Source organism: Ictidomys tridecemlineatus, chromosome 13 (genome assembly GCF_052094955.1).
Source record: "Ictidomys tridecemlineatus isolate mIctTri1 chromosome 13, mIctTri1.hap1, whole genome shotgun sequence".
NCBI lineage: Eukaryota > Metazoa > Chordata > Mammalia > Rodentia > Sciuridae > Ictidomys > Ictidomys tridecemlineatus.
In genome coordinates this window covers 90,607,910-90,617,607 of record NC_135489.1, presented here as the reverse complement: position 1 = coordinate 90,617,607, position 9,698 = coordinate 90,607,910, and the positions used below count along the sequence as shown (strand labels likewise).

Here is a 9,698-nt window from a genome sequence, read left to right as displayed (position 1 = left end):
AGCGTGCAGAGAAGCACCTTGGCGCGGGAGGCCGAGCGCATTGGTGGTGGGCGCGGCTGGCGGCCGGGGGCGTGGGGCCGAGTGTCCGCCGGAGCGCCGCGGGTACGCCGGCCTGACCCGCGTCAAGTGGCTCGGCCGAGGACCCCCGCGGCCTCCGAGGAGCTGTGGTCGGGCTGTGCAGCGGGAGCGGCGGCTCCGGTCGTGAGGTAGCCTGGGCCCCAGACCCGTGGGGCCGCGGGAGGGCCCCGGAGGGCACCTTCAGCGCGGGCACGGACCGGGCTGCTGGCTGGCGCGCGCCTCTCCGCTGGCAGGGCGGGGTGGTCCGCGCCCGCCGTCCCGCGCCGAGGGGTCACCTCTGCCTGGCGGCGGTGCACCCTTTCCAGCCCGCGTCGGAACCCAGGCCCTCTGCTGTTACCTTCTCGGGAGCGGGTGGGAGGGCGGCCCGGAGGCGTCCGCGGTGCAGCGTCCTCTGCTTAGGGACGAGCAGGTCGTCTCGTCCCGCGGTACTTGGGACCTTCTTCCGCGCAGGCCCAGCTCCGCTGTCAGGTTCCAAGGCGGCCCATAGGTGCTGAAGGAACCCCTTGCGCTCTGTTCTGGATCGGCTGGACTTTGGCTTGGTCTGGGGCGGGAGGAGGCGACGCGCGGTCTTTCACCATCACCCTGGATTTCCACTGGGGAGTCGGGAGGCGCCTACTGTACTGAAGCCCTGGTTCTGGGCATTCGCCCCGAGATTGGGGTCGGAACTGCCTGTGAATGAGCAGAGTTGTTGATGCTTGTTCGTATTACCATTGCTGAGCCACACCTCCCGCCTAAAGAGGGCAAAGAGTGGATTTAGAATCCATCTAGTATTAGGCTTTACCAAAATTGATCCCTTTAAAAGCGGTCATGGATATGTGTTTTACCAGACTATCTTATTGATTTTGGTACAGTGATATTAATTAATGGACTGGGCTTTGGAGAGAGCTATATTCGCAGCATGTGCCTCCCAGGCTGATCACTGATAAATTGTGGGTGTTAGCCCTTCCTAGGTAACCTGTTGACCCTTTGTAAACTTTGAACCAAGAAAGAGACCCATTTTTAATAAATACGGAAGAGCTATCAATTTTGGAGGACTGTCCTTGTATTATGTGTAAATAGTTGGATTAAGAATTAGCCTTTGAGTTCATGAATATTGGCAACCTCATAGATATAGGTCCTAGAGATTAAGAGTGCTTTTTACCTATTCAAACATTAGAAGTGGGCATTTGCTCCTTCTAATGTTTTGATTTTGGTTTCTTGAAATATTTGCTGTTATAAGTTTTGAGAAAGTGAATCTAATTTTGACCTTAATTTTTTTTTTCTCATTAGATTAAAAGTCTCTTAATACATGCAGACTTCAGGATCAGTTGACACTATACCATGGGATATGTAAAGATCACATTTTTTAGCTTTTGTAAAACTTAACTAGGTATGATGTAAAACCAATTGAAAAGAGAGAAAGAATTCTTAATGGTGAAAGAGAGTAAATAGTCCAGATAAAAATGTTTTACAAGTTACCATTGGTGTTATTTTCCCCTATTATTGCCTGAGTAACCTAATCTCTGGTTCTTTGGAAATTGAATGAAAGTAATAGATAATGCTTTAATAACCTCTGTGTGCCAAACTAAGCACTTTGCACATTTGTGCTCACTCAGTTCTTCTGCAATCCAGTAGAGTTATGATTATCTTTGTATTATAGATGAGGATGAAGTAACTTTGCCAAGTCATGCACCTGTGAGTAGTGGACTCAAGCTGCAGACACTAGAATCTCTACCGGTAATGAAATAGTGCCTGCTCAAAGGCCATATATGGCAAATGAATTTTCAGAGGAATGTTTCCGATACTTAACACTTTGGTTACTATGATCAGAGAGAAAAATAGCTGGATAAGGATGTTGTCTTGCTCGAATATGAGCTCTGCCAAGACAGGGATCATTATTTTGTTCAGTGATTAACTCAGGTTCCTTGCACAGTACCTGGTACAAAGTAGATGCTTATTGAATAAATGAATCTTCACATGGAATTTACTTCAAGACATTTATAACAAAGTGAGAGCACTTTTCTCAGAGATACAATTTTAATGTGTGATTTCTGTTGTAGAGTTGAAGATAATATACTGAAAACATAAAAACTGCTTTTAGAATGAAGATATAGTGTTAGAGCTTCCTAAGAATGGTGGTGTTCTGTGGAGGCAGGAAAGAAAGTTGTTTTTGACAGGTTTGTTTCACCAGATAGTATAGAGCAAGGAGTGTTCCTCGTCTTCTGTTTAATATAGTGTTCATACTGAAATTTTACCATCCTTTTGGAGTAGGTAAAATATTCTTGTTTAAAGCTTTTTTTTTTCTTTTTTACAGTGGAAAGTAATATTTGGTTGAGAAATCTGTAAGTTTACTATATGTATTGATTAATTTGATGTCAGTCTAGCTCGGCTATTTAATGAAATACTTATATAGGTGTTGCTGTGATAGTATTTTGAAGATGTAGGTAACTGTTGAATTTAAGGTGATTGCCCTCAATCTTGTTATATCTATCAAGATATAGTTATTGATACTTAATTTTTGCATCTACATCTGTATATTTTTCTTTTTATTTATATTTCTGGAAAAGCCTGATTCTAGTTGATACTGAGAGGTGCTAGAAAATCTTGAGGATGTTTCTGAACTTGTTCTGTGGTTTCTGAAATTGATTCTTTACTGTCATTATATTCCAAGGATCTAGTGAATATTTCCAGTGGTCAGGAGGACACAATATTGTGTGACATTTTATGGCTATAGAAATATGCAGAATCTCCACTGGTACTCTTATTGGAATGATTATGGAAGGCAAGAGTCTAATTGATCATATATTCGATATCTTAGGATGTTTTTATCTAATTAATGAGTATGATAAGATTAGCTGATTGTTCCTAACTGTACTGGATAAAGTAGGGGAAGAAAAGGACAAGCTCAGGATTTTATTTTCCTAGCTCATATAAATGACCTGAACATGCCTGCCCTAAAGAAACCGATCTCTCCAGTAGCTACAGAGCTAAGATTGCAAAAATCCAAACCCAAAGTGGCTGAATAGAATGCAAATTGAATTTTCAACTTCATGGGTTGTATGCTGTTAAAATGGCATTGATTGGAAAGGAGTGGGGTCCCCATAATTTGAATGGGACATAAGAGAAAATCCTGATGAAACTAGGATATTAAGACCCTAAATTCTGCTCAGTCTTTTTCTCAGTCCTTCCACCTCTGCTTAACAAGGTAATCCTGTTTGACCTGAAGAACCCTTGATGACCTCCCTTGGGGTAGTTGCTTTGCTAAGACACTGCTTGTTCTCCTCAGTGCCTACCCCTACCACCCCTTTGCTTCTAGAACTATATTTAGAATTAAGTCCAGCAGGTCCTGAAGAATGAGCTGAAGAGTGCAATTCATGAGATGTGCTATTTTCCTAAAATGTGCATGGGAATATGTTCGGAAATAGATGTCAAGGGCATGGAATAATGATGGAAGGAGCATAATTTGGATCAGGCTACCTTTCCCCAAAGGATTGTAGAGATTAGTGTACTTGAAGGCAGCAGATGTCATTTCTGCCATATTCTGATTCAGTTCACCTATTTGGTCTACACAAAAAAACAGATTGAACTTGGAAAATAGCAGTGAATTACATAAATTTAATGGGGTGGTGACCAATTACAACTGCTGTTCCAGATGTCATTTCATTGCTTGACCAAATTAACTTATGTCCTGGTAACTGGCATGCAGGTATTGATCTGCCAGATGCTCTTAGTATCTGTTATTAAAGACCACCAAAGGCAGTTTGTTTTTATCTAGTAAAGCCAGAAATTCACTTTCACTGCCCTACCTCAGGGCATATCAACTTTCCAGCTCTGTTGTAATTTAGACCACAAGGACCTTGTTACTGGTTGAATTGTGTCCCTTAAAGATTGAAGTCTGAGCTCTCAGTGTTTCAGAATGTGACTTTATTTGGGAATAGCATTGTTGCAGATGTAATTAGTTAAAATGAGGTCATCATACTGGAGTAGTGTGGGCCTTAATCCAGTGCAACTGGTGTACTTATAAAAGGGAAATTTGGGCACAAACAAGTACACAGGGGAATTGCCTTGTAAAAAATGAAGACAGAAATTGGAGTGATATTTCTGCCAGCCAAGGAATGCCAAAGATTGCCAGCAAATAAACAGAAGCAAGGGGAGAGAGCATGGAACAGATTCTTCCTTACAGCCCCTAGAGGGAACCAACCCTGAGGACTCCTTGACCTTGGACTTCTGACCTTCAGAACTGGAGATAATAAATTCCAGTTATAACAACGTAAGTTTAAGCCACTTAGCTTATGACCTCTGTTATGGCATCTCCAGCAAACTAATGCAGACCCTGGCCAGCTTTCCCTTCCACAAGGCATCACACTGGCACATTATATGCCATGAGACTGATTGGACCTGGTGAGCAAGAAGTAACGAATATACCAGACAAAAAAATCCCCACTCTGCATACACAGAACTTGCTGGTAAAACACGTACATGTCAAATGGCAGGAAATAAACCCTTAAATTCAGGAGCTTCCACCTCAGTGAAATTTCTAGTGGTCCATTGATATAGAGCATGTCCCTATCTACAGAAGAAAAACAGCAAGCAGTAAGGTCTACAGGGCCTCTTTGGATTGTAGAAGTGATAACTTACTCATTTGGTTGTGTTTCTCCAGCCCATTTATGGAGTGACCCAAGAAGCTACTAGTTTTGAGTGGGCTCAAAACAAGAGTGTTCTGCAATAGGTTCAGGCTGCTTTGCAGGCTGCTCTGCCACACTGGGACCTTGTGGTCCCACAGATGCCACTGTGCTGGAAGCATTGGTGGCCGGTTGAAATGCTGGTTTGATCCTTTGGCAGGTTACTATAGGTGAACCAGTACATAGATCCTTAAAATTTTGTAACAAAACTTTGCCATCCTCTATAAAAGTTGAGAAACAGCTTTTGGCTTGCTACTGACTGGGCTTAATAGAAACTGGACGCTTAACCATGGGCCACCAACTTATCATGCACCCTAACTAGAAAAATGAATAGTGCCGTTCGGGGGTCAAGAGCACAGGTGGGTAGCATGTTTTCAGATCCTGATTCAACTTGGTAGACATGGGGTCCTGGACTAAGTTGTCACATCTCTTAATTTCCTCATGGAATCTTTACACAGAATGAATGAATGTAGAGAGCTTAGCACAGAACTATCAGTTTCTAGTTTCTCTTTTCCCAACTTAAACCACTGCTGAGGTGCCATATAAGGTCACTGGTCTATGTCTTTGAATGTGACTATAAAATTTTTTGTCTTGATACAGATGAAAAAACAGTGATTTTATGAATTCATGTAAACCAGGGCAACAATTTGAATAGTGAAAAGTCTCAGAGGCATTTTTTATGTACTTTTAGGTCTTGAGTTTATTTCCTCTGGTAATTAGTGCAGTAGTCCACAGCTTCTGTGGATAGAAAGGGTAGCTGGGCCTTGAACATGCATAGCAATGGCTGAAGAATGACTGAGAAAGGGCAGCAGGAAGTAAGAGGGGTTGGGAGTGGGTGTTGGTTAGTTCAGAGCCTGCAGACGCCAGTGGCAAGATGAGTCCTGTTACAAAAGTTGTTTTGAAGACAGCCTTATGCATTCAAGGTTTCCTGTATTTCTAAATTGCCTTTGTAACTTATTAGATGAGATAAATTGGATAAAATATGATATGTATTTGGTGTCATTGGTTTTTAACATAAATGTGGGTCATAGTGGCTCTTCTTTACCATTTGAAATCCAAAGTTCTTTTAATAGTTGAGCTCCTAAGTAGGCTGCATGGTAATTGGGGTCATTTGTTAAAAGAAGAAAAATTAGATAAACAGTGATGAGCTTGTGGTGTAGTGTTTGCCAAATAGCTGTCAGGCATAAGGTTTTACAATATATATTTGTGTGGCATACCTCATAAAACAAAGCAGATCTATGTCAAATACAAAATTTTTTAATAATATGTTTTAAAATTGAACCCAGAATACAAGAGCTTTATATTACAACATGACTTCTGGGACTCTGAGGATTAAATCACATTTTCTGAGATATGCTTTATACAAGTAAATACTGGCATAACCAGTTAATCCAAAAAAGAGGTTACCGTTTCCTTTTCTCGAAAGCTATACCATGAAACAGATTCTATTGTGGTTCACTTATTGTAAAATAAATGTAGTTTCTCATATGCACTTTTTGGGTTTAATGTACATAGACCTGATTTTCTTTATCAAGTAAATTCTTGCATTTTCATGCATGTTTTCATGTTTCATATAGCAGATGGTTTTGACAGAAGTAGATTTAGCTTAACTACTGTGCTGAAGGCAGAGAGCAGAGGGAAGTTGGGGTGTGTACAGAAAGTAATTGTAAATGATAGAGTTTGTTATGAATGGAATGTTGGTGTTAGGAAGTAGGCCTTTCAAAGTAATTAGGTTTAGATGAGGTCATAAGGGTGAGACCCTGTGATGGGATTAGTGTCTTTATTAAGGAAAGTGGACATACTCTCTCTGCTTCCTCCTTCTGCCCTGTGAGGGCACAGCCAAACAGTGGTTCTCTGCATACACAGAAGAGGATCATCACTGGGAACCTAATTTGCCAGCATCTTGGTTTTGAACTTTTAGCCTCCAGAACTGTGAGAAATAAATGTCTGTTTTTAAAGACACCCAGTCTATGGTATTTTGTCATAGCAGCTAATAATAGTAATAGTGCACTAAGAAAACCGTTACTTATTAGTATAATAATTCACTAGTAGAAACATTGGGTCTAAGCTGGGTGAAGAGGAAAAGGAAGTCATGAAGAGGGCCTGAAGTGGTGAAATGATGGTGGGATTAATAGATGGAAGGGCCCAGGAGGGGTGAAGTTAGGATCAGAAGAAATAAGGTAGAAATGTAAGAGGTGGTAGTTAAGAAGAAGGAGATCTGTATAGTATTGACAGTGACATGGTAAATGTATAAACTGGAGTAGGGTGGCTAAGGTGAGGTATAGGGTGAGGTCATTGAAGGGCAGGAGAAGAGGTCATGAAACTGAGACGCCAGGGTATTTGGAGGGAAAAAAATGGAAATTCCAATTATGGTTCCTTTTCAAAATAACTCTTATAATGAATTATAAAGCTACAGCAGCTTTCATAGCTTGGAGCTTCTATAAAGCCCCATTCCTACTTTAAAGAATTGTCTCACCATCTTCTACTTGTCTATTTCAATAACTTATTACACTTTATTTATGTATTTATTTACTTTTGGTACCAGGAATTGAACCCAGGGGTGCTTAACCACTGAACCATATCCCCAGCTCTTTTTCTATGAGTCAACAGGTTGCTTAAGGCCTCACTAAGTTGCTGAGGCTGGCTTTGAACTTGAAATCCTCCTGCCTCAGCCTCTCAAATCTCTGGGATTACAGATGTGTGTCACTGCACCCAGCTCATGTTACACTTTTTTAACTTGATATTATGCCTTGGGCCCTTCCAATTTTCATGCAGGTTGACTAACCTTTGTATTACCAAATGGCTCACTGGAACATGGTTTTTGTTCTTTGTAGCACAAAACATATCTTCATCTTACCTCACTGTACCTTATCTTTTAGGCAAAGTTGGCATGGTAGATTTCTAGTTGTTTTCTATTTTCTTTTTCTTTGCAGTGTATCTGTCACACAGTTGACCAGCATTGTTAAGTGCAAAGTGCATTCAAACTGAAAGAATTCTACAGAAAATATAGACAAGCGTGGTGAGGTTCAAAACATGGATGTGGATAGCACTGATTTCGAGTTTCAGATGATCCTTTGACAGTTCATGGATGAAAGACTTCATATGGTCAGGTTTGCTGGTACAGTGTGAGAAAAGGCAATTTGATGTGTTCTGGAGAGCCTCGGGAGTACAAGATGATAGCTGTCTACCCACCTGGCTTCATCTGAAAGCTGCAAGTAACTGAAGCTGGACTGGAATTGGCTCCAGCAGTAAACTCACAGGAAGAAGGAATTTAAAGGGGAGCAGACTCTGTGTAGTTCAGCACCTCACTCTCTTCAAGGTTATAGAGTGGCTACTGGAAGCCCCAGAATCCACTTATTTCCCTATTCATCCCCAGCTGTGAAGAGAGAGAGAATTAGGTCTCCACACCATAGAACATAGGTACCCTCCAAGGTCTTTAGACTGCCCTAGGTCATGTGCCTATTCCTGAACCAATAGAAGTCACCAGAGCAATACTATGAGCTTGGACTTTTAATCCGAACCAGCACTGGAGCTGGGGAAGGAGCTTAGCTGCCTGAGTAAAACGGAGCTTCTGGAGAGAGAGGTAGGGATACTTAGTAGGCAACGAATACTTACTACCCATTATAGAGATTAACCAAGCAGTTCAGTTAACACTGTGTGGAAGTCTCTCTAGTTGTCTGTGGCTATTATAATTTAAGGAAATTTTAAAAAATAAAATAGAAAATTTGTGCTTTAGTCACATTAGTCACATTCTAGGTATTGAATAGCCACCTGTGGCTATTCATGAACATGGCAGGTCTTTTCATTTTTTGTGTATCTTCAATTTCTTTCATTGGTATCTTATTATTTTAATTATAGAGTTTCTTCATTTTCTTGGCTAAATTTATTTCCATGTAATTTTTATGTGTTTGTAGCTTGCAGCTGACTTATTGTACAGAGCAGATGTAGAACAATTCCATTATTTCCCAAAGGCCTGTTGAAAAGAGCTGCTCCAAATTATTTATGAAAAGTTTTTGTCTTAAGCATTTAGCCACCATAGAAACAAAGACAGCACATACCTTACTAGGTTTCATCTTATTGTACAGATTGCATGATCTGAAATTTAGCCAGAGTAGGAAATAGAAGATGTTCATCATGAGACTAAACCATATAATGTTTCATGCTAGTTAGGTCTTAAAAATGCTAGAGCTTTTTTAAACCTTTTTTTTTCCACTAAGAAAATATAAATTATTTTTATTTCTAATAATTCTGTGCAATTTTGTGTTTGACCATGAAATTCAGAACATAGACCATAGGATGGAAATAACTGTTAGGTAATGATATTGAACATTTTTTCATATATATGTTGGCCATATGTCTGACTTCTGCCAAGAAATGTTTATTCCAATCATTTACCCATTTTTTAAAATCATGTTATTTGACTTTTTTTAAGTCTTTTGAGTTTCTTATACATTCTTTATCAGATGAATAGTTTACAGAGATAATCTCCCATTCTACAGTATTTCTGTTCACTGTTGATTGTTTCTTTTTCTATGTAGAAACTTTTAAGTTTGTTAAAATCTAATTTATCTATTTTTGTTGCCCATGCTTTGGGAATCTTGTCCAGAAAAATCACTTCCTATATGGTGTCTTGAGGTTCCTAATTTTAGGTCTTACCTTTAGGTCTCTCCCGTTTGAGTTGATTTTTGTGTGTGATGAGAGTTGGTGTCAAGTTTGAATCTTCTGAGAATGGATTTCCAGTTTTCCCAGCACCAATTAAGAAAAGGGTGTCTGTCCTTTCTCCAATTTATATCTTTGGCACTTTTATCAAGAACTGACTGTGGATGCCTGGTTTATTTCTGGGATTTTTTTCAGTTATATTGGTGTCTGTGTCTGCTTTTGTACCGTGCTGTTTTGATGGCTGTACCTCTGTAGTATGTCCTGAAATTGGATATTGTTATATTCCCTGGCTTTATTATT

The 9,698-nt window shown here is 40.3% G+C and overlaps 1 protein-coding gene across 2 annotated transcripts in view; it reads left to right on the top strand.

Moving 5' to 3' along the window:
- The first annotated feature begins 12 nt into the window (after positions 1-12).
- Fam210a (family with sequence similarity 210 member A) overlaps positions 13-9,698 on the top strand; it is a 34,349-nt gene continuing 24,663 nt past the window's right edge. Inside the window, exon 1 of one of the 2 annotated variants that reach the window (XM_078030501.1) lies at positions 13-206. The gene's annotated coding sequence lies outside the window, so the exon portion shown is untranslated. The remainder of the gene's footprint in view (positions 207-9,698) is intronic. The other variant, XM_078030500.1, reaches the window with a different exon arrangement.